At 42.2% G+C, this 18,787-nt stretch overlaps 1 protein-coding gene across 2 annotated transcripts in view; it reads right to left on the reverse strand.

Annotated features, from left to right (window-relative positions):
• Nucleotides 1-18,272, reverse strand: part of RALBP1 (ralA binding protein 1) — a 61,604-nt gene extending 43,332 nt beyond the window's left edge. The window contains exon 1 of one of the 2 annotated variants that reach the window (XM_014837334.3): nucleotides 18,062-18,272. The gene's annotated coding sequence lies outside the window, so the exon portion shown is untranslated. Of the gene's footprint in view, nucleotides 1-17,551; nucleotides 17,801-18,061 lie in introns of those variants that run through there. The other variant, XM_014837333.3, reaches the window with a different exon arrangement.
• Between the last annotated feature and the right edge of the window lie 515 nt (nucleotides 18,273-18,787).

Genomic DNA, 18,787 nt, shown 5'->3' on the forward strand with positions numbered 1-18,787 from the left:
AAGTCTCTAGCCTAAATCTCTACAAGGGAATCCAAACACTGACTCATTAATACATTACACACTGAACACTCACCAGTATTAACCTACTCCTTGGGAATGTTACATTTGTAAGCAATATTTGCACACATAAGACATTCTGGTTCTTCAAAGGATACGGAAAGAAATTTTCCCAGAATTAAAGAACAAGAGTGTCCAGATCATAAGGGACCACTAAGAGCCCCACACAATAAATGAAGAGACACACAACAAAGCACATTATGAAATTTCAGAGCACAGAGGGTAGAAAGATGATACCAAAAGATCTCTGAGGGGTAGGGAACAGGATAAACACTTAAACGCAAAGGGTCAGGACCAACTCGCCAACAGGAACATGGAAACTTAAAGACAATAAGGGACTGTCTTCAAAACTCTGAATGAAAGTTAATTCCAACCATTCAAGTGTAAAGGTAGAATGAAGACATTTTCAGACATACAGTTGCAAGAAATGTATTTCTTATACACATTCTCAAGAATTCCAAACTTGAGCTGCAACCCTGGAGAGCAGCAAAGCAAGTTCCAGGAAAAGCAGGCTTATGAACACCAAGTGACACAGTCCTTGGGAAGAAGAGTTCCCACAGACACTGGGATTTACAGCTATCTGACCATGTGGAAAAGTACAATACAATGTGTTCAGGAGCTGCTGGTGCTTTTGGAATAAATTTGTTATAAGAACAGAGTGAAAAAAGCAAATAAAAATAAGAGACAACCATTAACTCTAAGAAAAAGGAAAAGGGGGCGGGCCCTGTGGCTGAGCGGTTGAGTTTGTGTACTCTGCTTCAGCAGCCCGGGGTTTCACCAGTTCGGATCCTGGGTGCGGACACGGCACCACTCATCAGGCCATGGGGAGACGTCGTCCCACATGCCCAACTAGAAGGACCTACAACTAGAGTACACAACTATGTACTGGGGGCTCTGGGGAGAAGAAAGAAAAGAAAAAGAAAGAAAAACGTAGATGAGAAAATGAAATTGTAGTCTACTGCCTGGCTCAGTATTATACAATATTTGTCTAATTACTGTATTGAAAACAATGAATACTGATTTAATCAAACACTGTGACGGTGTGAAAGGCCTGAAGGCAGAAACTCGGGGAAGGATATGAGGGACCTAAACCCTCATCTACCGTGACAGCTAGTTAACAGATAATGTCCAAGACTGGTATAGGAAGAAACAGTAGTCTAAGCATATTATTTAGAAATAAGGAAATAAACAACAAAAGAAAGAGCTAAAAGAGAAAACTAAGACTGAGAGGGGTGCAAGAACAAGGTTAGCATTTTCCATTGTGAGTTTTTTAGTACCTTGCTGGAGTCCTCAGGAACCCCCCAGAATCTGTGATTCGCTAGAAGGATTTGCATAACTCAGCACACAGTGGTACTCATGGCCAAGATTTACTACAGTGAAAGGATACAAAGCAAAAACAGCAAAGGCAAGGCACATGTGGTGAAGTCTGGAGGGAACCAGGCGCAAGCTTCCTAGAGTCCTGTGCCGCAGAGCCCAGGGATGAGCTGAATTCTTCCAGTAACAGTAACGATGTGTGTCAAGTGTGGCCTGCAGGCAGCTCCTTAAGACCAGACTCCCAGAAAGAAAGCAGGTATTCAGCACAAACCACATGGTTTTTATAAACAGTTTAGGCACAGTGAGCCACTCTGATCATTCAGAAGTTTTAAATACTGCAGAGAACTTTACCGGTCAAGTTCCCTGGTGGCCGCCGAGGGCCAACTTGTAAGCAGGCCCTTCCAAAGACAGCAGTCTCAGGCCTACTACCCTCACGCTGTGATTTCTTAAACAAGCACTACGTGATTTCTTAAACATTCCTTATGAATCACTATGATAAAATTTAAAAACATAAAAAGAGAAAATCATGCCTCACAAAAAAAGAAAATTGCAAATCATATTTTAAAATAGAGAAAAAGGGCTTTCTCTTAAAATATGAATATTACTATCCAAGACAAAAAGATTTTAAGTTTACAAGCTGAAATGGGACAGAAATAATCCTTCAGACTAAGCAGATATGGTTTAGAGGGTTTCATATCAACACTGAAATCTTCTCCATAATATGTTTGAGGTTTATGACCTGTACCCAGTAAATGCAAGCTAGTATTGACATTTACAGGCTTGAAAATAATTTCTCATGCACATCCCCACAGACCGACTGTCACCCAATTTAATTCTTATATAATTAGTCCTTTCCAATCTACTAACATTTGTTCAGGGCTGTATTTTAACAGAAATTTAACTCTTTTTATTTGGGTTACTGTTGGGTTTTTTTTGAGGAAGTGTGGCCCTGAGCTAACATCCATGCCCATCTTCCTCTACTTTATACGTGGGACGCCTGATTCAGCATGGCTTGACAAGCAGTGCCACGTTCGCACCCAGGATTCGGGCCAGCGAACCCCAGGCCACAAAAGCAGAACGTGCGAACTTAACCCCTGCGCCACTGGGCCGGCCGCTGGGTTCCTGTTTCTTTTCTGTGCCTTCTCACATATTACTAGACTTAATCTCTGTTTGAGTCTCTCTGCTACCGCCAGGTGCTCATCCAAACGAATGAGCTTTTAGTTAGCGTCCCATATGCCATTCACAGAAATTCACTGAACGACACAGTGATTTAATGTTTTCCAGTCACGTTCCCAACATTCTCAGTGTCACTAATTAAAACTATATGGATAAGACAACATATATGTGTATAATAGCTGAAAAAACGTGAAATTCTATGAATATGAATACCTTTTTAAAGCTGACAACAACTATTAAATGACTACTGACAAGAAAATACAAAAATTAATAAGTTATTTTAGGAAATAACTTGACATAATGCAATATGTAAAACCAACCACAAGATGAAACTAAAATCTAAAGAGCACAGATTACGACCATTATTTAAAGTGAAAGTCCAAACTGAGGATTAGAACAGCAGATGTTGGAAAATGAGCAGTCAAGACATACAGCACCTAGCAGACAGAAATAATTCCCCCTGCTGCCTACAAGGGGAACTGCTGGGAGAGAAACGACTCAGTTCGAGAAACAGCTGCCAAATCAAAGAGCATATCCATATATTAAGTATCAGGGGAAACCTGCCTTGGACTCTCGCCTGGAAACAAATCAAAAGTGCTATCACTAGCAGTCACTCCAATACAGAAGACAAAAGAAGTTTTCTTATTAAAAAAATCAGAATAAATATCATTTGGAACTTAGTGAAAAAGAATATTTTTAAAGGGACGGTATATCCGTTGTGGAGAGCAGCCCTATTTCCTGCCATATTTCATAATCACATAATCTATTCTCAAGTAAGTGTTAAATCAGAATTTAACTGGGGAGGAAGGACCGACAAACTTTATTTAATAATCATTTTTAAAAAGCACACCATTGGTTACAACAGACACTGGATAAAAGCGTTGAGTTCATGGTCCCCAACAATGCATGGAGGCACCCGGAGCACGGTGGGCAACGCCCAGGGGAGCCACAGGGATCTTACATTTGAGGGAAGCGGCAATACTCGACGTCTGTCAGACACTGGACAAACTGCTAACCAGAGGTAGCTCAGTTTCAACATCAGACTACGCTAGACTACTTTCAATGACATATCTTTGTGAAGCTGCGTTTTTTGGGGTAGCTGCAATAATTTTAAACAAAAGTACCCCATGAAAATCAACATGGAACAAGAAACAAGGGTGGCGATGTCCAACCTGATTGCAAGATATCAGAAGTTGTTCAGTGTCCAACAGGCACACACAAACCATTCATTTTAATTGAGAGAAATAAAACCTTTTTCTCTTTCAACTTATGTGTCTATTACTCCAAATGGCTACTGAATTGCTAAAACATAAATACATATTAAGTTGTGTGAACCTAACAGCATAATACATGGAACTATTAGGTATTCCCATTTGGCTGACACCAGGTCTAAGAGTAAGATATGGACAAGATGAGGCTGAAACATCATGTCACGAAAAAAATAAAAAGTTATAAAGATGCTTGGAATCAAGACAAAAGGACTCAAGAGGCAACTAAAAGAAGCCCCCACGGGACAAACAGCACAATGTGAGCACCAATAAAATTAATAACTGCAATGAACTAAAATGTGTATATTTAAATCCATGAGTTCATAATGACACTCAAAAATAAAATTCATTGGTCACTTTGGAGGATGCTAGAGGACCATCTCATAATTCTGAATAGCTGGTAAATAAACGGGAAAAAAGTATTTATCCTGAATTTCTTATATAAAGTGTTGATGCAGCCAAGTTGCTCTTTATCAAAATCTTCCTGCTAATAAACAAAGAATGAAAGAATATCACCACTTAATAAGTAATTTAAGAATGGATACTGGCAATGATCATCAATGGCTGTGAATGTTGCAAAAAAAAAAAGAGAGACAGAGAGAACCAAACCTTATACTTCTTGATGGACGCACACACTAGCTTTGCAAAAATAAAAAAACAGTAAGACCTTAATCTGAAAAAGCCTCACAATCTATAGGACATACACTTTAGTTGCTTTAGTTAATATTTTGCAAGGAAAAAGAAAGGGGAAGGAGGAAGAGGGGGAGAGTGAACATAAAAATCAAGAGTTAAGACCAAAAGAATGAGAACACAGGCCACAGACCAGGACAAAGTATTTGTAACAGATATACCTGATAAAAAACTGTTATCCAAAATATACAAAGAACTCTTAAAACTCAACAATAAGAAAAGAACACCCCAATTTAAAAAAATGCACCAGGGCCGGCCCCATGGCCTAGTGGTTAAGTTCAGCATGGTCTCCTTTGGCAGCTGGGGTTTGGTTCCCAAGCACGGACCTACACCACTCACTGGCAGCCATGCTGTGGTGGTAACCCACATACAAAACAGAGGAAGACAGGCACAGATGTTAGCTCAGGGTGAATCTTCCTCAGCAAAAAAAAAAAAAAAAAAAGGGCCAAAGACCAAAACAGACACCACACCAAAGAAGATATACAAATGACAAATAATATGAAAAGATGCTCCACATTATATGTCATTAGGGAATTACAACTTAAAACAATGACATACCACTACACACCTATTAGAATGGCCAAAATCCAAAACACTGACAACACCAAACACTGGGAAGGATGTGGAGCAAGAGGAATGGTACAGCCACTTTGGAAGACAGTTTGGTGGTTTCTTACAAAACTAAATATATTCTTTCCTACAATCCAGCAATCATGCTCCTTAGTATTTTGATATTTACCCAAATCCATTGAGAACTTATGTCCACACAAAAACTTGCACGTGATTTTTAAAGCAGCTTTATTCCTAATTACCAAAACTTGGAGCAACCAAGATGTCCTTCAGTAGGTGAATGGATAAATAAACTGCGGTGCATCCAGACAATGGGATATTATTCCGTGCTAAAAAGAAATAAGCTATCAAGTCATGAAGAGACATGAAGGAAATTTAAATGCACATTACCAGGTGAAAGTCATCAGTCTAAAAGGCTACACATTGTTATGATCCCAACTATATGACTACATGGGAAAGGCAAACTATGGAGACAGTAAAAAGATCAGCAGATACCAGGGGTTGAGGGGAAGAAGAGGCAGAGAGAAAGATAACAGGCAGAGCACAGAGGATTTTTAGGTGAGTAAAAATACTCTGTGTGAAATTATAAAAATGGATACATGTCATTATACATGTGTCCACACTCACACAATGTACAACACCAAAAGTGAACCATAATATAAATTATGGACTTTGGGTGATAATGATGTGTCAGTATTGGTTCATCAGTTGTAACAAATGGAGCACTCTGGTGAGGGATGTTGATAATGGGGGACGCTATGCATATGTGGGGGCAGAGGATATATGGGAAATCTCTACACTTTCCCCTCAATTCTGCTGTGAACCTAAAACTGCTTCAAAAAAATAAAGTCTTATTAAAAAAAAAAAAGAGCCTGACGAAAACTTAAGGAAGCAAAATCTAATGTCATAATATGCTCTTTTTTAAAAAATACTAAACGTAGTTGAAAAACTTAGAATGTTATCTGCCGCTTTTCAATTGCTTGTTATCATACTGGTGGGATAATAAAATGAACTGAGGTGAGCTTTTTCTTCAGTTGTATATTTACACTTTCTTTTCCCATAATTTCCCCAAGCAGAAAGGCAAAGTTCCTGATTCACTATTCCTACTTTAGGAGGAATACTAAAAATTGTTATCTTAAATATACAGCTTTGATTTATGAATTTTCCTTAAACAGCTTTCTTCCAGTAGGGGAGAGGCAAGCTTTCTCCCCTCATCTCCACTCTCTCTCTTTTCCTTTTTTATTTTTTTTTTTTGAGGAAGATTAGCCCTGAGCTAACATCTGCTGCCAATCCTCTTTTTGCTGAGGAAGACTGGCCCTGAGCTAACATCCGTCCCCATCTTCCTCTACTTTATATGTGGGACGCCTACCACAGCATGGCTTGCCAAGTGGTGCCATGTCCGCACCTGGGATCTGAACCGGCGAACCGTGGGCCGCTGAGAAGCAGAACGGGCGCACTTAACCGCTGTGCCACCAGGCCAGCCCCTGTCTCTCTTTTCCTTGACAGTAGTTCCTTACCCAAATATATTTATCTAAAGGCACCTACCTGTGGCAGGCTGGCAAAAGATCTGTATTTATAAAAAGATTAAGGGGAAAGTCTCAGTCACACAAAAACACTGTTTTTATAACTGACAAACACACCTCATTTTTAAACAATGGCAATGGTATGCAGTTTTATTCTCAACCTATTACAATACCTGGCTCTCAGTTTTTAGCGCTTTTCAATTAATTTAACTTTCAATTGATAATGAACTGTCATGCTTCATTACATAAAGGTATCAGCTCTGAAAGCAGTTCCAAATGAGGTCTACTAGTATTTTTGTTTTCAATAACCTCTTATACAAAAGCTTCATATTTAAATAGCTGTACAAGCTTTCTCAACAGTTTGAAGGACTTCACTCAAACATAAAGAAACAGGCCTCGTGCCTAGCAGTAACTACTCAACAAATCCTGATTCCCTTCCTCCATGTATTACATTATGACTATTTAGAATAGAATGTATGCATGTCTCACATACATCTTTACTTGTACGTGGATAAAATATCTCTGCAAGGATATACAAGAAAATATTACGTTTTCATCCCTTCAGTGGTATCTTTGAGGGCTGAGGAAAAAGGGTAGAGGAGATATGCTTTTTTACCTGTATGTACCATGGGTAAGTATTATCTTTTTCAAAAAGTAAACTAAATATTAAATGTTTTCAACTAAAAACACAATCATATTATTTCTATCTCACCCAGGCCCCCATCCCTCTACAAAGAAACTGGGAAATATACTGATAGAGAGAAAATTTGGTCAACAGGAAGTATACAAGCTTTGGCGTCTGACAGATGACCTGGGTTCAAACCCTAGCTCCTACAGGAACACAGACGAAGGTTCTGACTAAGAGCCACCACCCTTCACAAACTAGACTTCCTTATCTGTAAAGCAGGACACTGACATCTATCTGGTAAGGCGTTGCCAAGATTAAACAAAATGGTATTCCTGGTATACAGCAGGTACTTAGTGGGTAGTAATAACAATTACTATTCAACATTTAGTTGTGCCATTAACTATACAAAAGAAAGAGTATAAAAATATCTGGATAAAACTTGAGATTATCTGGGGCCGGCCCCATGGCCAAATGGTTAAGTTCACACATTCTGCTTCGGTGGCCCAGGGTTTCACCAGTTCAGACCCTAGGTGTGGACCAAGCACTGATGAAGCCAGGCTGAGGTGGCATCCCATGTGGCAGAACCAGAAGGACCTACAACTAGAATGTACAGCTAGGTACTGGGGGGCTTTGGGGAGAAGAACAAAAAACAAAAAAACACTTGAGATTTTCTAATGTATATTTCCCCCTCATATAACAGTCTGAGAAAGGAAAAGCTTTATTGCTTTTTCTTTCCTTGATTCTCCATTTGAAAAGACTCTCAGGAAAATTTAACTACATTTTAAAAACACCATAAACAAATTCAAAACGCTTGGAAAAAAATATTGGCACTGGACACGACAAATATATCACAACATTAACAGAAAAAGAAAAAAAGGAAAACAAACAGTAGAAGATATGAATACAAAGCACACAAAAAAGGTATTCAAAAAGTGAGACAGCCAGCCCTGAAGGCCTAGCAGTTAAAGTGTGGTGCACTCTGCTTTGGTGGCCCAGGTTCAGTTCCAGGACACGGAATCACACCACATGTCTGTCAGCAGCCACACTATGGTGGCAGCACACAAAGAAGAACTAGAATAATTCGCAACTATACACAACTATGTACTGGGGCTGTGGGGGGCAGTGGGGGGAGGAAGAAAAATAAGGAAAATTGGCAACAGATGTTAGCTTAGGGTGAATCTTCCTCTGCAAAAAAACAAAAGAGAGAGGCTTCCTTAAGAAGAAAAAAAAAAATAACAAATTAAAGAGACACTCATAATCACCCATCAATTTTATAAAGATGAACAAGTTTGATACCCAGTATTGTGAGCATGTGAAGAAAGAGACAGCTCATCCATTGCTGGTAAAAGTATAAACTGATCCATTCAGAACAGCAATTCAGCAACATCTTTGAAAAACTAATATTCTAACCTAGCAATTCTACTATTAAAACCTTATCTCCCAAATACACAAAAGTAAGCAATGACATTAGTAGAAGGATGCTTATTGCAGCACTGTTTATAATGGCCAAAAGACCTTTATTATATTGCATCTCTATAAGCATCTAAAATCCTTCAAAAATGAAGCAAAGAACAGAGAAAAAGAAAATACTGACCCAACTACATGCTGTCTGCAATAAATTCACCTGAACTATAGTGATACTAGCAGCTCAAAAGTAAATGGAGCAAAAATAAATAGATGGAGTGATATTGTCAAAAATGGTAGAATAAGGAACTCCAAAAATCCACCCCTCCAAAAAGCACCTAAAAAACTGGCAAAAACTGGGCATCAGCAACACGGCAGAGCGAGCTGTTCCCTTTGTCTCTCCTCCTTCAAACTACAACTAAATGGACATTGATCAATCAGCAGAGGATACCCACACAGCACATCAGGATGCCTGAGAAACCCACAAAGCTGTACATATAAAGGAGGATGGACTACCCCTGGGGTTGTGGTGGAGACAGGTGTGCACTCTCTGGCCCCCAGGCAACCCAGTACATGCGTGCAACTGCTCTCCCAGCCACAGCAACCATAGCATCACCGTGGCCTGGAAGTGGGGAGCACATCTGAGTGGGACTGTGGGAGCAGACAGTGGCAGCCCTAAGCCCCCACATGATCACTTTCTCATCTGGTGGGAGAGCACACAGTACCACTGTGGTCCAAAGTAGTGGCTCTGGCTCAGATCCAGTGGGGAGGCCCTGCCTACCAAGGACAATAGCTGGTGTGACCGAGGAGGAGACGGTGGCAGATCTGCAGGCCTGGGCAAATGAGTTCCTGGCTGCAGCAAAGGCCCATAATACCACTGCTGCCCCAAAGAGGGGCATGTGTCTTGGTAGGACTCTGGAAGCAGGTGGAGGCAGCCCTGAGCCCCCAGGTGATGACTTTCCCATTCAGTAGGAGGACCCATAGGGCTGCTACAGTCCCAAGGAGTGGCCCAGACTGGGAGAGACACAGCTGACAGGGATCATGGCGGACTCAGTATACACAGTTCCTGCCCACCCCTGCCCTGGGGGAAGCAGGTGGAATCTGCGACCAGATACTATTAGAATGAGAAGGCACAAATCCACCCCAGCAAATAATATGAAGAAGTATATTAATACTCCAGACCAGAAGGAAAAAGACAAACACCAGAAATCAATCCTGAAGGGACAGAAATCTACAATCTAAATGACAGAGAATGCAAAATGGCTCTCATAAAAAAATTCAACAAGAGGGGCTGGCCCAGTGGCACAGTGGTTAAGCTCTCATGTTCTGCTTCTCAGCGGCCTGGGGTTCACCGGTTCAGATCCCAGGTGCGGACATGGCACTGCTTGGCAAAAGCCATGCTGTGGTAGGCATCCCCTGTATAAAGTAGAGGAAGATGGGCATGGATGTTAGCTCAGGGCCAGTCTTCCTCAGCAAAAAGAGGAGGACTGGCCAGTAGTTAGGTCGGGGCTAATCTTCCTAAAAGAAAAACAGAAACAAAAAATTCAACAAGAGAACTCAGAAAGATAGTGCAATGAAATCAAGAACAAAACTAATGAACAGAGGAAATCTTCACAAAAGAGACTGAAACTATAAAGAAAAAAACAATCAGAAATCTTGGCGATGAAAAACACAATGAATGAGATACAGAAAAATCTGGAGTCCTTAAATAACAGAGTTGATGTTATGGAGGACAGAATTAGCAATTTACAGAATAGAAATACAGAAATGCTTCAGATGGAGGAGAAAAGAGAAATAAGACTAACAAGAAATGAAGAATTCTCCAAGAAGTATCTGACTCAATTAGAAAATGCAACATCAGGTTTATAGACATTTCCAAGGAAGAAGAGGGAAAAACAAGCAGAGAGCTTGTTCAAAGAAATAATAGCTGACAACTCCCCAAATCTGGGGAAGGAGCTGGAATTACAAGTCAAAGAAGCTAATAGAACTCCTAGTTACATCAATGTAAAAAGACCTTCTCCAAGGCATACATTAGTAGAACTGCCAAAAGTCAATGGCAAAGAAAAAATATTAAGGGCAGCAATGCCGAAGAAAATAACCTACAAAGGAACCCCTATCAGGCCTTCAGTGGATTTCTCAGCAGAAACCTTACAGGCTGGGAGAGAGTGGAATGATATATTCAAAATTCTGAAAGACAAAAAGTTTCAGCCAAGAATACTCTATCCAGTGAAAATATCCTTCAGATATGAAGGAGAAATAAAAACTTTCCCAGATAAACAAAAGCTGAGGGAGTTCATCGCCATAAGACCCCCCTAAAAGATATGATCATGAAGGCCCTCATATGGGCCAGCCCCATGGCCAAGTGGTTAAGTTCGCACACTTCAGCTTCGGTGGCCCAGGGTTTCGCTGGTTCAGATCCTGGGCGCAGAAATGACACCAATCATCAAGCCATACTGAGGTGGTGTCCTACACAGCACAACCAGAAGGACCTACAACTGGCATATACAACTATGTACTGGGGAAGTTTGGGGAGAAAAAAAAAAAAAAAGATTTGCAACAGATGTTAGCTCAGGAGATAATCTTTTTTTTTGTTTTTAAAAAAAAGGCCCTCATAGCTGAAAAAAAAAGGGGAGGGGTTACAAAGCCTTGAGCAAGGAGATAAACAGGCAGACAAAATCAGAAAATTGCAACTCTCTATCAGAACAGATTAGCAAACACTTAATTATAACATTAAAGATAAAAGGAAGGAAAACATCAAGAATAAATATAATCACTTCATTTTAACCACAAACTCACAACACAAAACAGAATAAGTTGTGACAACAATAACTTAGTTATTGAAGAGGAAAGGGGTGGAATCTGCTTAGACTAAGGGAATAAGAGGCTATCAAAAATTGGACCATACCATCTGTGAGAACTTTTATACAATCCTCACAGTAACCACTAAACAAAATATCAAAAGAGAAACACAAATGGTAAATAATGAAAAAATCATCATAGAGAGCCACCAAACTGAACTGGCAGTCCAAAATACATGGGACAAGAAACAAGGGAAATACAGAACAACCAGAAAGCAAGTGATACAATGGCAGCATTAAGCCCTCATATATCAATAATCACTCTAAATGTAAATGGATTGAATTCTCCAATCAAAAGACACAAAAGTGGCTGGACGGATTAAAAAACAAGACCCAACAATATGCTGCCTCCAGAAAACACATCTCAGCTCTAAAGACAAACACAGGCTCAGAGTGAAGGGATGGAAGATAACACACCAAGCTAATGGCAAACAAAAGAAAGCAGGTGTTGCCATACTTCTATCAGATAAAGTAGACTTCAAGATAAAAAAGACAATGAAAGACAAAGAAGGGCAGTATATAATGATAAAAGGAACACTCCACCAACAACACGCAACACATAAATATATATGCACCTAAGACAAGAGCACCAAAGTATATAAAGTCACTATTAATTGATCTAAAAGAAGATATTAAAAGCAACACAATAATGGTAGGGACCTTAACACCCCACTTTCATAAATGGATAGATCAACCAGACAGAAAGTCAACAGGAAACAGTGGAACTAAATGAAAAATAAGACCAGATGAACTTAACAGATGTAAATAGAACACTCCATCCAAAATCAGCAGACTATCTTCTCAAGTGCACATGGAACATTCTCAAAGACAGACTATATGTTGGGAACAAGGTAAGCCTTAATAAATTTAAGAAGACTGAAATCTTATCAAGCATCTTTTTTGACCATAATGCTATGAAACCAGAAATCAACTACAAGAAAAAAGCTAGGAAAGTGACAAATATGTGGAGACTAAACAACATGCTACTAAACAACCAATGGATCACTGAAGAAATTAAAGGAAAAATTGAAAAATATCTTGAGACAAATGAAAATGAAAACACACCACACCAACTCATAGGGGATGCAGCAAAAGCCGTTCTGAGGGGGATAGTCATAGCAATTCAAGCTCACTTATTTTTTTTTAAGATTTTTTTCCTTTTTCTTGCCAAAGCCCCCCTGGTACATAGTTGTATATTTTTAGTTGTGGGTCCTTCTAGTTGTGGCATGTGGGACGCCACCTCAGCACAGCTTGATGAGTGGTGCCATGTCCACGCCCAGGATCCGAACCGGCAAAATCCTGGGCTGCTGCAGCAGAGCGCACAAACTTAACCACTCAGCCACAGGGCTGGCCCCTGGCCCACTTTAACATACAAGAAAAATCTCATATAATTAACATTAAACTACACCTAACAGAACTAGAAAAAGAAGAACAAACAAAGCCCAAAGTCAGCAGAAGGAGGGAAATAAAAATTACAGCAGAAATAAATGAAATTGAAATTAAAAAAACAGTAGAAATGATCAATGAAACTAAAAGCTGGTTCTTTGAGAAGATAAACAAAATGGACAAACCCTTAGCCAGGCTCACCAAGGAAAAAAGAGAGAAGGCTCAAATAAATAAAATCAGAAATGAAAGAGGAGAAATTACAATGGATACCATAGAAATACAAAGGATTCCAAAGGATACTATGAAAAACTATAGGCCAACAAACTGGACAATCTAGAAGAAATGGGTAAATTCTTAGACTCTTGCAACCCGCCAAAACTGAACCAAGAAGAAACAGAGAATCTGAATAGACAAATCACAAGTAAAGAGATTGAAACACTAATCAAAAACCTCCCCCCACCCCCAAAAAAAGTCCACGACCAGATGGCTTTTCTGGGTAATTCTACCAAACATTCAAAGATTTAGTACCTATTCTTCTCAAACTATTCCAAAAAATTCAAGAAAATGGAACACTTCCTAACACATTTTACCAGGCCAACAACACCCTGATCCCAAAGTTGGACAAGGACAACAGAAAGAAGGAAAATTACAGGCCAATATTGCTGACAAGCACAGATGGAAAAATCCTCAACAAAATATTGGCAAAGCGAATACAGCAATACATCAAGAGGATCATACACCATGATCAAGTGGGATTTATACCAGGGACGCAGGGATCGTTCAACAACCGCAAATCGATCAATGTGATACACGACATTAACAAAATGAGGAATAAAAACCACATGATCATCTTAATAGATGCAGAGAACGCATTTGACAAAAGCCAACATCCAATTATGATAAAAACTCTGAATAAAATGGGTATAGAAGGAAAATACCTCAACATGATAAAGGCCATATATGACAAACCCACAGCCAACATCATACTCAACAGGGAAAAACTGAAAGTCATCCTTTTGAGAACAGGAAAAAGACCAGGATGCCCACTCTCGCCACTCTTATTTAACATAGAGATGGTTGCACAACTCTGTTCATATACCATAAACCACTGAATTGTACACTTTAAAAGGATAAATTTTATGTTATATGAACTATACTGCAATAAAACCGATATAAGGAAAAAAACAGGCTAAGTCTTTGCCATGTTAAAAATCCCTCCCCACCATCCTCTGCTAACACTTCCCTATATTCTTCCCTTCACAGTTAAGACTTTATTTGTTCATTCTTGAAATAATCTCCATTTGCTTTCTCTGCTCTCTGGCCTCCCATTAATGCCCCAGTTCAATGAAACCTAGCTCCTTCCCCATATGGCAGCATTAAGCAGAATGCTTTCAAAACTGCTCTCACTTAGTTATCAAATTCAACAGACTCCTAGTAATTCTTGTTTTACTCCAGTTCTCAGAGCAATTGAAGTGTAGCTTGCTTTCTTAGAATTTTTATTTTTTCTGGAGAGTCAGTTGTGAAGAATAGCTTCCTTTTGAAATGGTCCCATTTGGGTTTCTATGACATTTCCTCACGATTTTTCAACATCTCTAACCACTCAGGAATTTCCTTTTCCAGTCCTTCTTCCTCTCTCTGGCTTTGGGTGTTGTTCTCCATCGCTCACTTTTAGAACTACTGTCCATCAGTAAACTCCTCCTACCTGGTGTTACGTAAATCAAAGGCTTCAGCTACCCCCTATAACATAGCCTGGCAACCCTCCTATCAAGACCTCTCTGTCGTACCCCAAAACCCACACCCAACTCTGCAGCCGATGCTTCCACCTGCATGTTTCACAGGTAACTCCCACTCAACATATCCACAAGGTAAAATTCTGTTCCTCCTCAATCTGCTCCCCTTCCTGAGCTCCCAGTCTCAGGGTACTTTACCATGGGCTAGTCAATCACCCACCTTAAAACCCAAACCATCTTATCCTACTGTTTCTCTCTCACTCCCCAAATTCGACTGTAACTGAATCCTATGGATTCTACCTTCTAAATATCTGTGCTATGAACTTACTCCTCTGGATCTCCACTGACACTGCCTTAGTTCAGACCCTCACCTCTCACCTCAACCTTTATGAAAAGCTCCTAATCAATCTTTCTGCATCCTGCCTTATCTGCCTTCCTTCCCTTCTGAAATCTACACCCTACAATACCAGAATGATCTCTCTAAAATGAAAACCTTATCATGTCTCTTTCCTGATGAAAATCCATAAAGCTTATTATTATCTATAGGAAAAAAACCTTCTGAAACCCATAGAAACTTAAGGATCTATCTGTGCAGCCTCAGCCTCATCTTCTGCTACTCACCACCATAAAATCAATGCTATGGCTGTAGAGAACAACTTTTCCACTCTTAAAAGTGTTCCATACTCTCTCTCTTGTCATGTTCAGCTTTCCCTTTGCCTTATGTGCCTTTCCCCCCACTTTCTGCCTCAGTCATGCCTAAGCCTTCTTTAAGTTTAAGGACATAAAGTATAAAGTACCTAATATAATACCTGACACACAACAGGGAGTTAAAAATGGGTTGATCTGGCTCAGGTCTCTCTTTTTCATCCTGTCACTGGCTCCTAATTGCTTATGAGATAAAGTTGAAATTATTTCGACTGCATATAAGACAGAATTTGGTCTCTGCCTACCTCCCCAGTTTCATGTCTTGCCACCACCCTATACTCTCAGTAGCTATACTTGCAGATCCTACAATTCTACAATTCGTTACGTAAGTTTAGACTGCCATGCTTTTGCTCACACTGTTCCTTCTACCTAAATCCCCATCCTGCCTATGCCTGTATAAACTTACTGTTTTCATCACTTCCTGTATAGTCTTTCCTTACCACTGCCCCCTCCTCAGTCTCCTCTTTCCTCAAGAAACTGACCACTGCTGCCTTTGTACACCCACCATACTCGCATACTTTCTCCAATCAAAGCAATCTTAAAAACATATTGTAGCTGTTAACAGTTCAAGTAAGAGATAAAGTCTTGCCACCTTGAAAGTACCTTTAAGTCCTCTCCACAAGGCACAGTACCTGCAACACAGTAATTCCTCTCAACTAAACCATCTGCATTTTTCCTTCTTCCCTCCACAAATACTAACATAAGCTTCTAGCAGGAATTTCCTTTCAAACAAGAAACGACATACTTCCAGGGTACATTCTCGGCCCAGTCTCTCCTTGCCAAGCAAACAACTGTGCAAATAAAACCGGACAAATTAAAGTTAACGGGCATTTTCTGAAACCGTTTCTATTTTCTAAATTAGGGGAGAAATGGTCCCTGAAAGATCTAAAATAAGAAATAACATCTTGAAAAGACAGCAAAATAGGTTACCGTACATTGTTTCAAGATACTTTGTTTAAAGAATTACTTCTCAACAGTTACTGTCAAATTAGCCTACACCACTTGGATCGAAGGGTCACCCTGAAAAGTGGGAACCACTCTACCAACTTCCTTCCTACCCCTACTACTGCCAATACAGCTACAGTAACTACTCATTGTCAGGAGGATACTCAGGAAGGAATTTTCAAATCGCCAAGATAGTTCGAAAGACAGAAAGTGAGGTTATCCTCCTCATCCACAGTCCTACCTATTCATTAGAAGTTCCGCCTCCGCGATCACCAAACCAAAAGGGCCGGTTCCTTGTCACCATTTAAATACTTTGTGAATAACTGCCAGGTATGATGGAATGCTACCCAAAAGCGCTGCAGCATTTGAACATGCCCACTCCACTAAGCCAAAAACTCAGTGAAAGCTCTTCCAATGAGACTAGATGGTGTGTAACTCAAGGTCCAAACGACTGTACCTCTTTTCACGCACATTCCAAATGCCTCAAATTGACATGTTAATTATCTTCAAGAACTCCACTAGGCCTCAGAGGAAACATGTTGCTTGTTCAAGAGGGAGGCTCTGCAGCAATGAATCCCAAAACTTGAAACAGCATAATTACTTCAGGTAAGACTAAGGTGTGGAATATTTAGTAAAACCTGTTTTACTCTCACAACGATTAAAAAAAAAATACAATGACCTCAATAAGGGCATTTCGGCACAAGCATACTCGAAAATGAGTTGTGAAACGAATTTTCAACTCCAGATCTGCCTGTCCCTTCGCACCGAAACCTGAACTAAAGACCGCAGCACCCAAGGAGCCCCGCTGCTCCACGCCAGCGAGCACCGGGGAACATCAAGAGCCTTCCGCAGGCCCACCGGGCAAGCCCTGGGCCCGGGGCCACGTTCCGGTGCGACCAGAACACAGGAGGGTTATGTAAAAGACTGAGCCCCCTCTGCTCCGTTCCGGGGCGCCCCAGCGCTGCCCTGAGGCCTGCAGACTCGGCGCGGAGGGCTCGGTTGCCGACTCTCCTCCTACAGACCCGAGAGCCCCAAATCGCAGCTGCGATGCCCCGAGGGGGCCCGGCCGGCAAGCTGGAGGCACAGACGGCAGAGGGGCGAGCCTGTGGAGAGGGCTGCCGGCAGGAACCCGCCCTAGGGGCAGCCACGCCCCCCACCCCAACTCCAGCCGGCACGGCGAGCGCCCAGCCCCGCACGCTGCCTGACAGCCGCGGCGGCGAGGCGGCTGCAGAGAGGCTGCCCGGGCACGCGAGGGGCATGCCGCGACCCCCGCACGCCGCCCCTGCCGGTCACTGACCTGTGCCTGCCGCCGCGCGACCGCCCGCCCCGCCGCAGCCGCCGCCTCCTCGCGCTCACGCTGCCGCCGCAGCCACCGTAGCCACCTCCGGCGCTGCGCCCCTCGCCGGCCTCGGGTGCCCCATTCCCACCCCGCCCCAGCCTCCGCCTGTTTACAATGATTGGGACGGAACAGGACGAGCCGGCCCAGCGCGCACGCGCATTCCCTCCTCCCGCCGAGACCGGCTTCCCGGGTCCTCCTCTCGGCGCTGACGGCTAGGCCTGCAAGGGCAACGCCCTGTGCCCTCGCGCGGGGCACGCTGGGAGATGTAGTTCTAGAAACCCAGCGCCGGTCTACGGGAGCGCCTTTCTTGGAGGAAGCGCACTACCACACCCAGGAAGCACCGCGTTCCCTTCGGCCCAGGGGCTGGCTGAAGAGACTGAGGGAGCGCGCGAGAGAACATGCTGCTGGTGGTCTACGAGCGCCTGCGCACTCCCTGGTCTTGGGGGACTGGGTGGGACAGACACCTACCCCGAGTGATTGTCGGTGAAGATGGGTGGGGGCCGCTCCTGCGGTGGTTTGAGAAAGGAAAGAGCTTTCCTCTCCACGCTGGGGCCAGGCTGTGGCGTGTTCCTCAGCTACTGGAGTTCAGAGCTTTTGTGCCAGTGGGCTTCAGGCGTCCTAACCAGCCAAACCAGCCTGGGAGGCCGGCCCAGCCTGCCGCTGGGTGGGGCATCTCCCTGGCCGCGCACTGGGCGGGGAGTCTTTTGCTGGGGATGAGGGTGGTAAAAGGAAGCGCCGTGGGCCTCTGGGTAGAGACTGGTAGAAAACTCTGTGCCGGGACCATGCTCAGAATTCCCAAAATGGGCATTGACTAGGGCCCCCTTTGGTTCTTGCGGGGCGGCGGGCCTGCTGTCGTCCGTCCCCTCTTTGGCTCAACATTTACAAAGGAACACCTGAATTAGAACTGCCTGGCCGCATGTTTAGCTTGCAGGTAGAGCTGAATCACGAAGAAGACTGGAAATAACTGGATTTCCTCCAGAAATCCTTCACAGAGGCTTGAAGACTTGTTCTGCTAATGAGTGGCTGGAAACCGGGGCGGGGACGACGCTGGGGAGGGAGTCTTTTGAAGTGATCTGGTTATTACGGTAAATACGATTGGGGATAGAGATGGTCCTTCCCAATCGCTCCCATTCCTAGTGCAATACTGTCTTTAGAACTTCATTACATATTTAGGTTGATCTCTGTAATCCACCC

Source organism: Equus asinus, chromosome 7 (genome assembly GCF_041296235.1).
Source record: "Equus asinus isolate D_3611 breed Donkey chromosome 7, EquAss-T2T_v2, whole genome shotgun sequence".
NCBI lineage: Eukaryota > Metazoa > Chordata > Mammalia > Perissodactyla > Equidae > Equus > Equus asinus.